We start from the raw sequence: 11258 nt of genomic DNA on the forward strand, positions 1-11258 counted from the left end.
TTTCTAATGTTGCTTCTGTACATTACCAGAATGAATTAAAAATGAAACGACTCCAATGCAGTTGAAGTGCAGACATTAAGTTTTAATTCAATGGGTTGGACTAAATGAATGCATAAAAATGTGAGGGGAAAAAAGTAATTTGTAAACACAATCCTATCATTTCAGAGGCTCTAAAGTAATTAGACAAATTAAATAACTGAAAATAAAATGATCATTTCTATTACTTTATTCAAAACCCTTTGTTGGCAATGACAGCCTGAAGTCTTGAAGTCATGGACACCACCAGATGCAGGCATTCCTCCTTACTAAGGCTCTGCCAGGCCTTTACTGCATTGGCTTTCAGTTGCTGTTTGTTTGTGGGCCTTTCTGTCCTAAATTTAGTCTTCAACAACTGAAATGTATGCTCAATTGGGTTAAAATCCAGTGACTGACTTGGCCATTCAAGAATATTCTATTTCTTTACTTTATTAAAGTCATGGGGTGCTTGGACTGTATGTTTTGGGTCGTCTTCCATCTTTATTATTAAATGCTGCCCAATCAATGTGACTACTTTTAGCTGGACTTAAGCAGACAAGTATGTCTCTGAACACATTCAGCTGCTTCAGTCCTGTGTCACATATTCAGTAAACACTACCAGTGCCACTGGCAGCCATGCACGCCCAAACCATCACACTGCCTCTGCCATGTTTTACAGATGCTTTGGATCATGAGCCGTTCCATACCTTCTCCATACTTTTTTCTTGGCATCATTCTGGTAGAGGTTGATCTTGGTTTTATCTGTCCAAAGAATGTTTTTCCAAAATTTTGCTGGCTTTTACTAGATGTTAGGGCTGCACGATTAATCGTTAGAAAATCGCGATCTCGATTCATACTTATGTGCGATCTCATTTCCAAATGACAACGATTTAAAAAAAAAAAAAAAAAAAAAAAAAAGACGACGACGACGACGATTGTACCGCATTTTGATCCGGGACGTAATCTGCATGAAAACAAGCGCTCACTCTTCCTGCTCAACAAATGACAAGGGCGGAGCCTTATACCACGTGATACAGAAGCTGTGCCGTGTGATGCTAAAATTAGCAGGGAAAAAACAACGGAGAGCACGTCAGGGATGACGAGAAAGTGACTGGAGAAAATCCGTCCCGGTCAACCACCCAAACATCAATAACGGGAACCTTATACAGCGCTTCCCTATACACGTCGAACTCCCGCAGGCACAAAGAAATTACGGAGGCTATCACTTATCACCTGACCAAAGATATGGCTCCCATCAACACTGTGCAAAACGAGGGATTTAGGAAAATGATCAACACCCTAGACAAACGCTACACAGTGCCGTCCCGCAACTATTTTTCTATTGTTGCACTACCTGCTCTATACACGCAGTGTCGAGCAACGGTGGAGACGGAATTTCAAGCAGTACAACATTTTGCGGCAACCACAAAACGTGAGACATTTGTTGTTTTTATGTTCACTCTCTACTGTTACGAAGTTGATGTGCAGTTAATAAGTGCAATAAATATTTATACTGGAAGAGAAAATCGTGATCTCAATTCTAAGCCAAAAAATCGTGATTCTCATTTTATGCAAAATCGTGCAGCCCTACTAGATGTTTTTTTTGTTTTGTTTTTTTGTTAAGTCCATTCTAGCCTTTCTATTCTTGAGGCTTATGAGTGGCTTGCACCTTGCAGTGAACCCTCTGTATTAGGGCTGTTCGATATGACGATATGAAAACATCTATCATTTCATATTATACGCTATCATTTGTTCTGTGGTGTCGCAAAATAAATTTTACGTCAATATTTTTCATCGTTTTGATGGTCACTGAAGTGGCTGTATTAATTTCTTAATTTTCTTTTTTCTGTTATGTTCTCTTTGACCGCATATTGTCTGTTCACAGTAAAATTTTCAAAATGCAAACACTACGTCTCAAATCAATTCCAGGCCTTTTATCTGCTTAATTGGTAATGACATCATCATTTTAATATGGATACCCTAAATTAAAGCTGAGTCTGCACATCATGTTCATGATAAAATTATGATTGGAAAATGTTTCAGTAAACGGGCAACAAAATAAAACTTGTTAGGGTCCAAATACACACTGACCTAACTACAGGCCTTTTCTACTCTAATTGAGTGCTCAAAGCACTTTATACAACAGATCTCATTTACCCATTCACAGGCACAGATTATTACAAGCACTTTTTCTGTCCAACATTCGCACATAGTCATACTCAGATAAACCCATTGGGAGCTCTAGATTAGAGCACCTGGGGACTGAATCACCAACTTGACCAACAATCACCAAATGCTAATCTACAGGATACAAAAGGTTCAGTTTTCTGTGTAATGGGTAGACAATAGTAAGATGGTCTGAGTCTACAGTTTTTTTTTTTGTTTTTTTTAAATAAACAGATAACAGAAACCTTACGGATGTATTGTAATGCATAGGTGTCTATCTGTATCTGTGTTTGAATTCATTTCAGGTTCCTCTTCCATCAGTTCCTCAAGCTCATGCTACGCGCTCACATTTTGTGAGAAAAAACAAGACCTGCAAACACTATACAAAAGATGTTGTGTGCTTGCCCTTGTCTTCAGCATCAACGTTTCTCATACCGAGAGGAGATACAAGATGGCCTTATTGGGAAGATTTCCTTTACATCTGACTGGTCTGAAGCACAACTTAGAGAAGAAATAGCAGCAATCTTCAGAAGAACATTTGCACTGTCAACTGGCCAGACAATCCCTTTTGAGTATTTGAGTACAATTAGAGGATGTAAACGACTAATGAAACCAAATGTTTCTAGCAGTTTTCTTTGGGGTGGCCAAGAAGTTGGCTCGATTTGTTCCACCACCTGCCTCTATATAATGGCAGGGATACAAAAACCTGCACAGGTAAACATTTTATATTGCAGTGCAGAAATATTTATTGTCTAAAAAGTGAGTCTGTTCCCTTAACATAATTTTATTAATTGTATTAATTAATATTGCAGTTTTAGCAGGTGTAAACAGTTTTTAGTACAGCCATGTGCCTCTGTGTTACCAGTGATTTGATGCAACTGTATTTGATTTTATGTAGAACATGCTTTCTTTTCCCTCAGGAGGAACCAGAAGAGCTGTCTGACAGTGACTTTGAAAGTCCAGTCTGCCGGAGAAGACGAGGTATGTGACGTGAATGAAAACCTAGTGAGGTTCTAAGCTCAATGACCAGTTAGATTTTGTTACTGCAGTGCGTAATAATTCCTGGGGGGTTTGTTTGATGAGAGCATCATTAATTTGTCCAATTGGGGCGATCGTGGCTCAAGAGTTGGGAGTTTGCCTTGTAATCGGAAGGTTGCCGGTTCGAGCCCCGGCTCGGACAGTCTCGGTCGTTGTGTCCTTGGGCAAGACACTTCACCTACTGCCTACTGGTGTTGGCCAGAAGGGCCGATGGCGCGATATGGCAGCCTCGCTTCTGTCAGTCTGCCCCAGGGCAGCTATGGCTACAACTGTAGCTTGCCTCCACCAGTGTGTGAATGGGTGGATGACTGGGTGTGTAAAGCGCTTTGGGGTCCCTAGGGGGGACTAGTAAAAGCGCTATACAAATACAGGCCATTTACCATTTTAATGTTTATGGATTATCACAGGTGATTACAGCCAAGGAGGAATATGTGCCCAACTTTCACTTAAACTAATATAAGGATATATAAAGGCTCTGTTAACATTATGAAGCAAGTCATGCTGACCTTCTTTCCTTTGTTCAGTGCATCATGCGTTGTCTACAACACCAGGTGAAAGTGAGGCCAAGCATCAGGAAACAGAGGGCTGCATTCAAGACAGTGAAAATGAGGGACAGGCAGAGGGACAGCAGATGTTTCCATATAATGTGGCAGAATTTGTGTAAGCTGTTGTCTAGGGGTTAAAGAAATCCTTCATTTTAGATGTTGTTTAGGATATTGTTTTGATGCAGGTTTCCAATTTGCATGTTTGGGTTTTTTTTTGCTGAATGACTGCAACTTTAGGATTTACATTTAATTTTTTTTTTTTTTAATGATGTAGTGTGAGAAATTCTTCAAGGCTGACATGTTTTATGATTTCTAATATCTCTTATCTACTTAGCCCTATTTTTCTGGAGTAAGATGAAGCTCTTGAAGAGGCAATTCAGCGTAGCCTCCTAGAAGAGTCTGATAGACAGAGTGAAGTTCATATTTCAAGGTAAGATTTGAAAGTAACCTTTGATAATTGAATATCTTATTTGCATCTTTACTTGCATCATTTTTTTGCAGTTACAAAGGTAATTGCTCATTTCTGACTAATTTAATATGGACTATCACAGCATAATTATCTGTTGTAACTCTGTGCACTTGAGTCAAATGTACAGCAAATTTCCATTTTTCCCCAAGATCTGTTTGTCATTGTCCCTTTTTTATATAGGTCTTTTAAGAAGCTCAGCAAAGAAGAAATTGAAGGTCTTCTTAGAGCTCATAGTGAGAAAGTCATTACACCAGGAACAAGACAACTTCATATCAGTCGAGCCAATGTGTGGTCGACTGCTTTGCGTCAGTTCAAGAGACCCAAGTTTGCAGAAAGCTGTGAGATGCTTTATGTCACATTTGCAAGCGATGAACATGATACAGAGGAAGATGCTGCTGACCTTGGGGGGCCAAGGCGGGAGTTTTTCCGTTTACTGGTGAAGGCCATCTTTCAGGACAGTGGTGCTTTTGAAGGTAATATGATTTCATAGACAAACTAACTAACTTACTTACTCACTCAAGGCCTAAAGGCTTGTTGACGACACTCGTTTTTATAATGTTACAAACGCAACAACCACCTGATCTGAACATTGTTTGACAGAACATTAACAAGTTAATAAATGACTACAGATAATAAATCTGTTATGTTCTGTGTGTCTGAAACAGTAAAAAAAAAAAAAAAAAAAAAAAGTAATACATTTTTGTCTGTCAATCTCAAGATATCAGTTGGGGTCTGTACAGAATATACTTTTTTGTGTGTTATTTTTCAGCTACACCAAATGGATGCACACTGAAATTTAACATCCTACACTTGCAAAATGGAGTATATCGAACCATTGGCAGGATGTTGTCCACGATAATAGTGCAAGGTGGAGAAGCACCTGCCTTTCTCTCTCCACATGTAGTAGACTACATTGTGTCAGGAGACATTCTTCAAGTACACCTAACACCGGATGATATAGGTGACCCTTGTCACGTTTTAGTTAATGGACTCAGGCGCAGACCGGGAATCTTTGCAGAGTTAACAATCAGTTTATTTACACAACGACACCAGGTGATACTATTTACAACGTGCTGGAGGGAGGGGAGGGGGGTCCAGGGTTCCGGGGTATGTGAGGGGAAAGACGGGAATCAGACGCACTCCAAAGGCTCTCTCTCTTCACTCCCCACACTGGGGAAACATAAATCCACTCACTCGTCCACACGGAAACAGGCAGGCAGGGAAAGGTCCGGGGTAGATCTGCACACAGAGACGGGGTTAATGACGAACAGACGGAAACAATTTTATGGAGTTTAACTCACTAATGGTTGAGAGACTGACGCTGATAGCTCAACGATCCAGCGACGAGTGACACAGTGCTGCAGTCTTAAATTGGCCTTGCGATCATCCCGATAGGCAGCAGGTGCGTGGGCCAGGGGCGGGAGGCAGGGGGGTGTGTGTGTGTGTGTGTGTGTGTGTGTGTGTGTGTGTGTGTGTGTGTGTGTGTGTGTGTGAGTGAGTGAGAGTGTGAGTGAGAGAGAGAGAGAGAAAAAAAACATGTTGCCTAATACAGGATCAGCTGGTGAGGCACAGGGACCATGACAGCCCTGAGTTAAGAGAGTATCTGAAAAAGGTGAATTGCAATATTATAACAAGAATATTGTAACATTTCCTATATTCACAAGTCTTCTGGTCTTCTTTTATAATATATAATAAATACACTTTTGGTTATTAGAGGCAATTCCATGTATTATATTTTCAATTTGTTTCCTTTTTGTTAAAAAAAAAAAAATTGGTGAAATACAGCCAAATAAACCAAAACAAAAACGTTTCGAGTCCAATTAAAATGAACCATCTGCAGTATTTGTGTACACTGGTAAAAAACAAACATTTAAAGTGTTTTTCTTAAATATTTAGGTTGTAAATGCAACAACTCAACATGATTTGGAGGAAGCAGTCAGCTGCTGCGACTCATGGCGATATCAAGTTGAAGGTCTTCCACTCACAGTCACCATGGCCAATAAAGATCTGTTTGTGAAAAACGCAGCTCTATACCTTGCAGTTCTGCAACGGCAAAGCTGTTTCGATCAACTAACTGATGGCTTGTCCTACTATGGAGTGAGATTTATATTTTTTCTGTATCAATTGGTCATTATTTTATAATAAACATTTAGAGTGAGCTACTTTTTGTATTTAAAACTGGAATTTAACCATTATTTAAACTTTTCTGTCTAGATTTTATCACTCCTGAGAGAGAACCCCAGTTTGCGTGTTCTGCTTGACCTATCGGGGGAGGACAAAGATCTGACAGCCAGTTTAATTGCTGGGGTTCTCAGGCCAAGTTATTCTGTCCTTGGGAGCAACAGAAGAGTTAGAGAGGAGCTGATGGTGGTCAAATTTCGGGAATTTCTCCAGTGTGTCGAAAGTAAGCAGAAATTCACATATAATGTAGTCTGGCCATGAAACAATTCAGGACACTAAAGTAAAACTTAATTTGTCTTTTTATGTCACATGCACACACAAAACAGGAATAAAGATGTATGATAGCTTACAACTGACAAGCAAAGCAAAGACAGAACCTCTGTATTTTTTATAAATACATTAGCCATCATTTAGTTGTTAGCTCAAGCTTTAACTATTTTAGTGTCCCCAGGTTAACGGTGGTTTTTCTTTGCTTTTAGATATAGAGCTGAGAGACGCACTTGGAGAAAGGACTCTTACCAAGGATGAAGAGGCATTTGTGAAGGCTTTGAGGCCTGGTCACATCTTGGCTTTTGCCAACGGGAGCAGCAAGGTTCCAGCCATAGGTTTTCAACCAGCTCCTAAAATAACATTCATTCACGATGAAAGCAAACATCTCCTGATTGCACACACATGTGCAAATGAGCTTCAGCTTTTTGTGAATGAAACAACAATGGCTGATGATGCTTTTCATTACTGCTTCTTAGTAGCACTCATGAATGGAGCTTTATTCAGCACCATTAAACATGTTCCAAAAAAGTGAAATTAAAATGGTGGGTTGGTTAACTCTAATCCTGTTCATTAATTGTAGTTTCAAGTAACTTTGCTTCATACAAGATAGTTGAAATAAATTCTGACTGCATTTAATGTTGAAATGTAATAATTTTCAAAGCTTCAATAGATTTATAAAAATGCTAACTCTGTATTTTCAACGGCAAATCAATAAAGTCACTGGTGTAATACAATTAATAATTTTATTAAGCTTTTTCTTTTTTTTTTCTTTTTTTTTTTTTAAACAAGGACATTTCAAAACAGTTTATGCACAGAGTATACTAAACATGCTTTGTAGAACAAGCCAGGATTACTTAGACATCTAACAGCAACATTTATTAAGACTATTGCAACTTTACAATGATTAGCACAATACTGTAGATAATCTTGTGAATTGATTTAAAGACTGACTGTTCTGTGTTGATAATTTTCACTGTTATACTGTATTACACTGTTACAGTGTGAATTTGATGGCTTTACTGCAATATGAATAACTGTTTTTACCTATAAACCAAAAGTGGTTGTAGCCTTCTGAATAGCCTATGAGTCACTATCAGTCATTAACTTTGAGTCCTTATGTGGCAGGAGGTATCACTGCTAGAGGGGAGGGGGCTTCTGCAGTAGTACAAAAAACGCATTTGCTGTACAGCATTTAAGAATACTAAGTGTCATCACTCTTTAGAACATCACTGGTATCCTGTGGTTGAGGTCACACATTTACAAGTTTGTTAAAAATATACTGCTGTGTTCGTTGAAACAATGTTTTACCATTATTGTTGTCTTCTTCATAAGGGTGAATGCTTGTATATAGCTCTTGTAAATCGCTGTCATTTAATGGGACAAACCTACTTTGAGAGTTTGACAAGGAGGGTATGGAGACCTCTGCTGTAGAAAGTTCTGGGTTGTGACGATGAAACACATGAGTTCCGCAGGCAAAAAGCTGGATGGGAGTTCTATTACCTTCAGTGGAAATAGAGTGATTGTTATATCCAGCTTTGAATTCCTTCAAAGTGCGGTTGATTCGTGGTAGAAACACATAATGAAGGCAAAATAGGTCTGTTGCATTTTCTAAGTCTAGGATACCAAGTGATTCCAATTCATAAAATATAGGTGCATAAATGTGGCTACAGTTGTTGTTTAAGTCACGGTTGAAACGCTCAATCCTCTGGTTGTGCACAGAACTTCCCATTAAGACAGAGCTTTCACCCCTGCTTGCTCGCATGTCCTCCCAAATCTGAGTGTTCTCTCCTCCATGATCAGTCCTGATATGCAGGGGTCTGCCAAATTGTCCAACAGCTGCAGTAAAGAGGGCTTTCACAGTCTCAGCTCGATTATTGCTGGAGCACTGAAGAAACATCAACATCCTGCTGTAGCCATCTATTGCACCATGAACAACAAACTTCCAACGAATCAGCTTGTGATTTCCATCTATGTGCCATATGAAATTTGGATGAGGCACAGAATATACTCGCCGAGCAACTGCAGTTCTTCTGGATAGAACACCAGCCGAGTCCACCCTCCGCAGTGACTCTCTTACGCGCCATCTTTGAACCACTATGTTTTTGGAACGCAAATGACCCATCAGCATCACTTCTCCAACATTTGGATGTTCAGTTTTTATCTGGACACTATCTGATCTAACTCATGGTCACTGATTACATTGAATTTTGACTCTGAGATATTATAGTCTTGCAGTAACTTATACAGAGTGGGCCTGGAGATGGAAAGGATAGATGCAGCTTCAGTAAAAGATGTTTTCAGGGAAAGAACATTTTCCAATTCCTCTTTGGAAATCTGAAGCCTTCCTTGGTAACCATCCTAGAACACGGCACAGATAATCTCAATGAGCACAATTCTATAACAAAAGATGGGTAATTTGAGGCAACTGTACTGTGACAGATTAGCTAGAGAGTAATATTTTATCAATAGTTTTAAAATATTAAAGTGAGCAATCAAAAGACACTTCACAGCAAAAACAGTAATAAAATATGACGTAAAACTTGTGAATGTTGTTGGTGGTGATGTGACACTGCTAGTGATGGACCCCTAAGAAGATGAAATGTATGTAGAATCAGAATCATTACTTTGACAGGATTTAATTTAAGGTGACATATAACACCAAAATAAAAACAAAAACCAGTCAGCTAAATGATATGTGTAAGAAGGCCTACCGAGCGGTATGGTATCCCAGTGGAGACGGCAGGTCTACTTGGTCCAGGTGCATTGCTGGATTCCTAAGGAAACATTTACATCAAGAACGACTGTTACCTACCTACCAAATAAATAAATAGAGTTGTATGATGTTCGATCTCTGTCTGCTGCCTACCAAATGAAATAATTGAGGACTAGCTAAGTAATTTAGCTTTGCTAGTTTTGCTAACACTGCTATCAACCCGTCCAAAATGCTATATAATAAACTTACCAAGTGCTGCGGCGTTTGTGAGGTCGAGGGTGCACTACCGCTGAATCGTTGGATGGCCGACAAAACGGCTCTTCCAATGTTTTCAGCTAAATCGCTGGACATGCTGGTAGGGAATAGGTGAAGCAGCTCATGGCAGTCAAAAGTGACCGTGAGAGGAGCGCAAACACAGAACCTGACCACGACCGGCACACTTTAGCGCGGGAGGTTTTCTTGAAGCTTTTATTTTGGTATTTCCGTTGACCCGTACAATAAATTTGCATATTAGCTAAATATTTAGTTTCCCGTAACATTTAGATTTATATATAACATTTAGATTTACATTTAACATTTACATTTAAATATAACATTTAGATTTAACATTTAGCATTTAGATTTAACATTTAAAATCCTGTTTTAAATATGAAAAGTTACAAATATTTTACTAAATGTTGTAAAAAATGACTCGAAAAAACATGTTTTTGTAAGATTTAGAGCTAAATGTGGAAAAATGTTGCCGTTAATTTCGGCATGTTTCAGTTTACAAACGGCGCCCCATAGACCATTGTATTATATTTTAAAGGCTTTAAAAGCAAGTAAAAGCTGAACGTACAAACATCGCTAATGGCAAATAACTTTGCCGACATGTGGTCAACAGTAATGTTTTAATGTCCTTCCTCATTATTAAACATTTGCACATAAATAAGTGACATAATATTCAGTACTTACTTTTCACAGTTTACTCTTCGGCCGCTCCGCTTCTGCCGTCTGCGGCAGAATTATCCACACCGACTGCCGCGCTATGAATTGTGGGATATATGGGACCACGAAGTCTTCTTCTTCTTCAGTCAAGTTTAACGGCAGCTTGCATCCAAAACTGTTGCATTACTGCCATTTCCTGGCTGTTAACCGTCCGTCACTCCTGAATCCTCAGATCCTCTTGATGAGACCAGTATTTCTCAAAAAACGAAAAACCACCACTTTCCCTTCACCATGACTTAACTTATTAACCACTTGTTCAAATGTAAGTTCCCGTCCACCACTCATGTCACCCCACATCACCCTCCTGTGACTTGCATACTTCCTACAACTAAGGAGTACATGCTCAACCGTCTCCATATCAGTGCACCCATCACACAACCCAGTCGGATGTTTCCCTATCCGAAAAAGAGTACCATTTAAAAAGCAGTGGCCCGTTCGTATTCGACTGATAACAACCTCCTCACGTCTCTGCAATCCGCTACTCCTCTTAGCTTCTATTGTGTTTTGCACCCTATATAAATGTCTCCCTTTTGTTTCATTATCCCATGCCAATTGCCATAAGTTTCTACTTTCTGCCCAAACTACACTTTTCCCTTCAGATTTTGACAATGGTAACTTTACATCTATGGCGACTCTTTTAACAGCTGCTTTGGCCAACCTATCTGCGCTTTCATTACCCAAGATACCCACATGAGCCGGAGTCCACATTATTACTACATGTTTATTTTGGTCAGACAGTCTATGATGAGCAAAAAGAATGTCATACAGAATTTGCTGATGGGTAGTTGTGTAACCCTGTTCAATACTTAATAATGCGGACAATGAATCACTGCATATCAGTACTTTTGAGACCCTGCTGTCCTCCACCCATTCT

The 11258-nt window shown here is 39.3% G+C and overlaps 2 long non-coding RNA genes across 2 annotated transcripts; one reads left to right on the forward strand and one right to left on the reverse strand.

Moving 5' to 3' along the window:
* The first annotated feature begins 226 nt into the window (after positions 1–226).
* On the forward strand, positions 227–7760 carry LOC146372260 (uncharacterized). Its single transcript, XR_014802692.1, has 8 exons — positions 227–1447; positions 2487–2895; positions 3102–3162; positions 4099–4194; positions 4414–4706; positions 5003–6330; positions 6448–6637; positions 6894–7760. It is a non-coding gene; the product is annotated as an uncharacterized LOC146372260 (long non-coding RNA).
* Positions 7761–7769: 9 nt separating this feature from the next.
* LOC146372261 (uncharacterized) lies at positions 7770–9934 on the reverse strand. Its single transcript, XR_014802699.1, has 3 exons — positions 9647–9934; positions 9396–9458; positions 7770–9042 (listed from the first exon to the last, which is right to left on the reverse strand). It is a non-coding gene; the product is annotated as an uncharacterized LOC146372261 (long non-coding RNA).
* Between the last annotated feature and the right edge of the window lie 1324 nt (positions 9935–11258).

This window comes from Perissodus microlepis, chromosome 15 (genome assembly GCF_051167445.1).
Source record: "Perissodus microlepis isolate ML-2025 ecotype Zambia chromosome 15, ASM5116744v1, whole genome shotgun sequence".
Lineage (NCBI taxonomy): Eukaryota > Metazoa > Chordata > Actinopteri > Cichliformes > Cichlidae > Perissodus > Perissodus microlepis.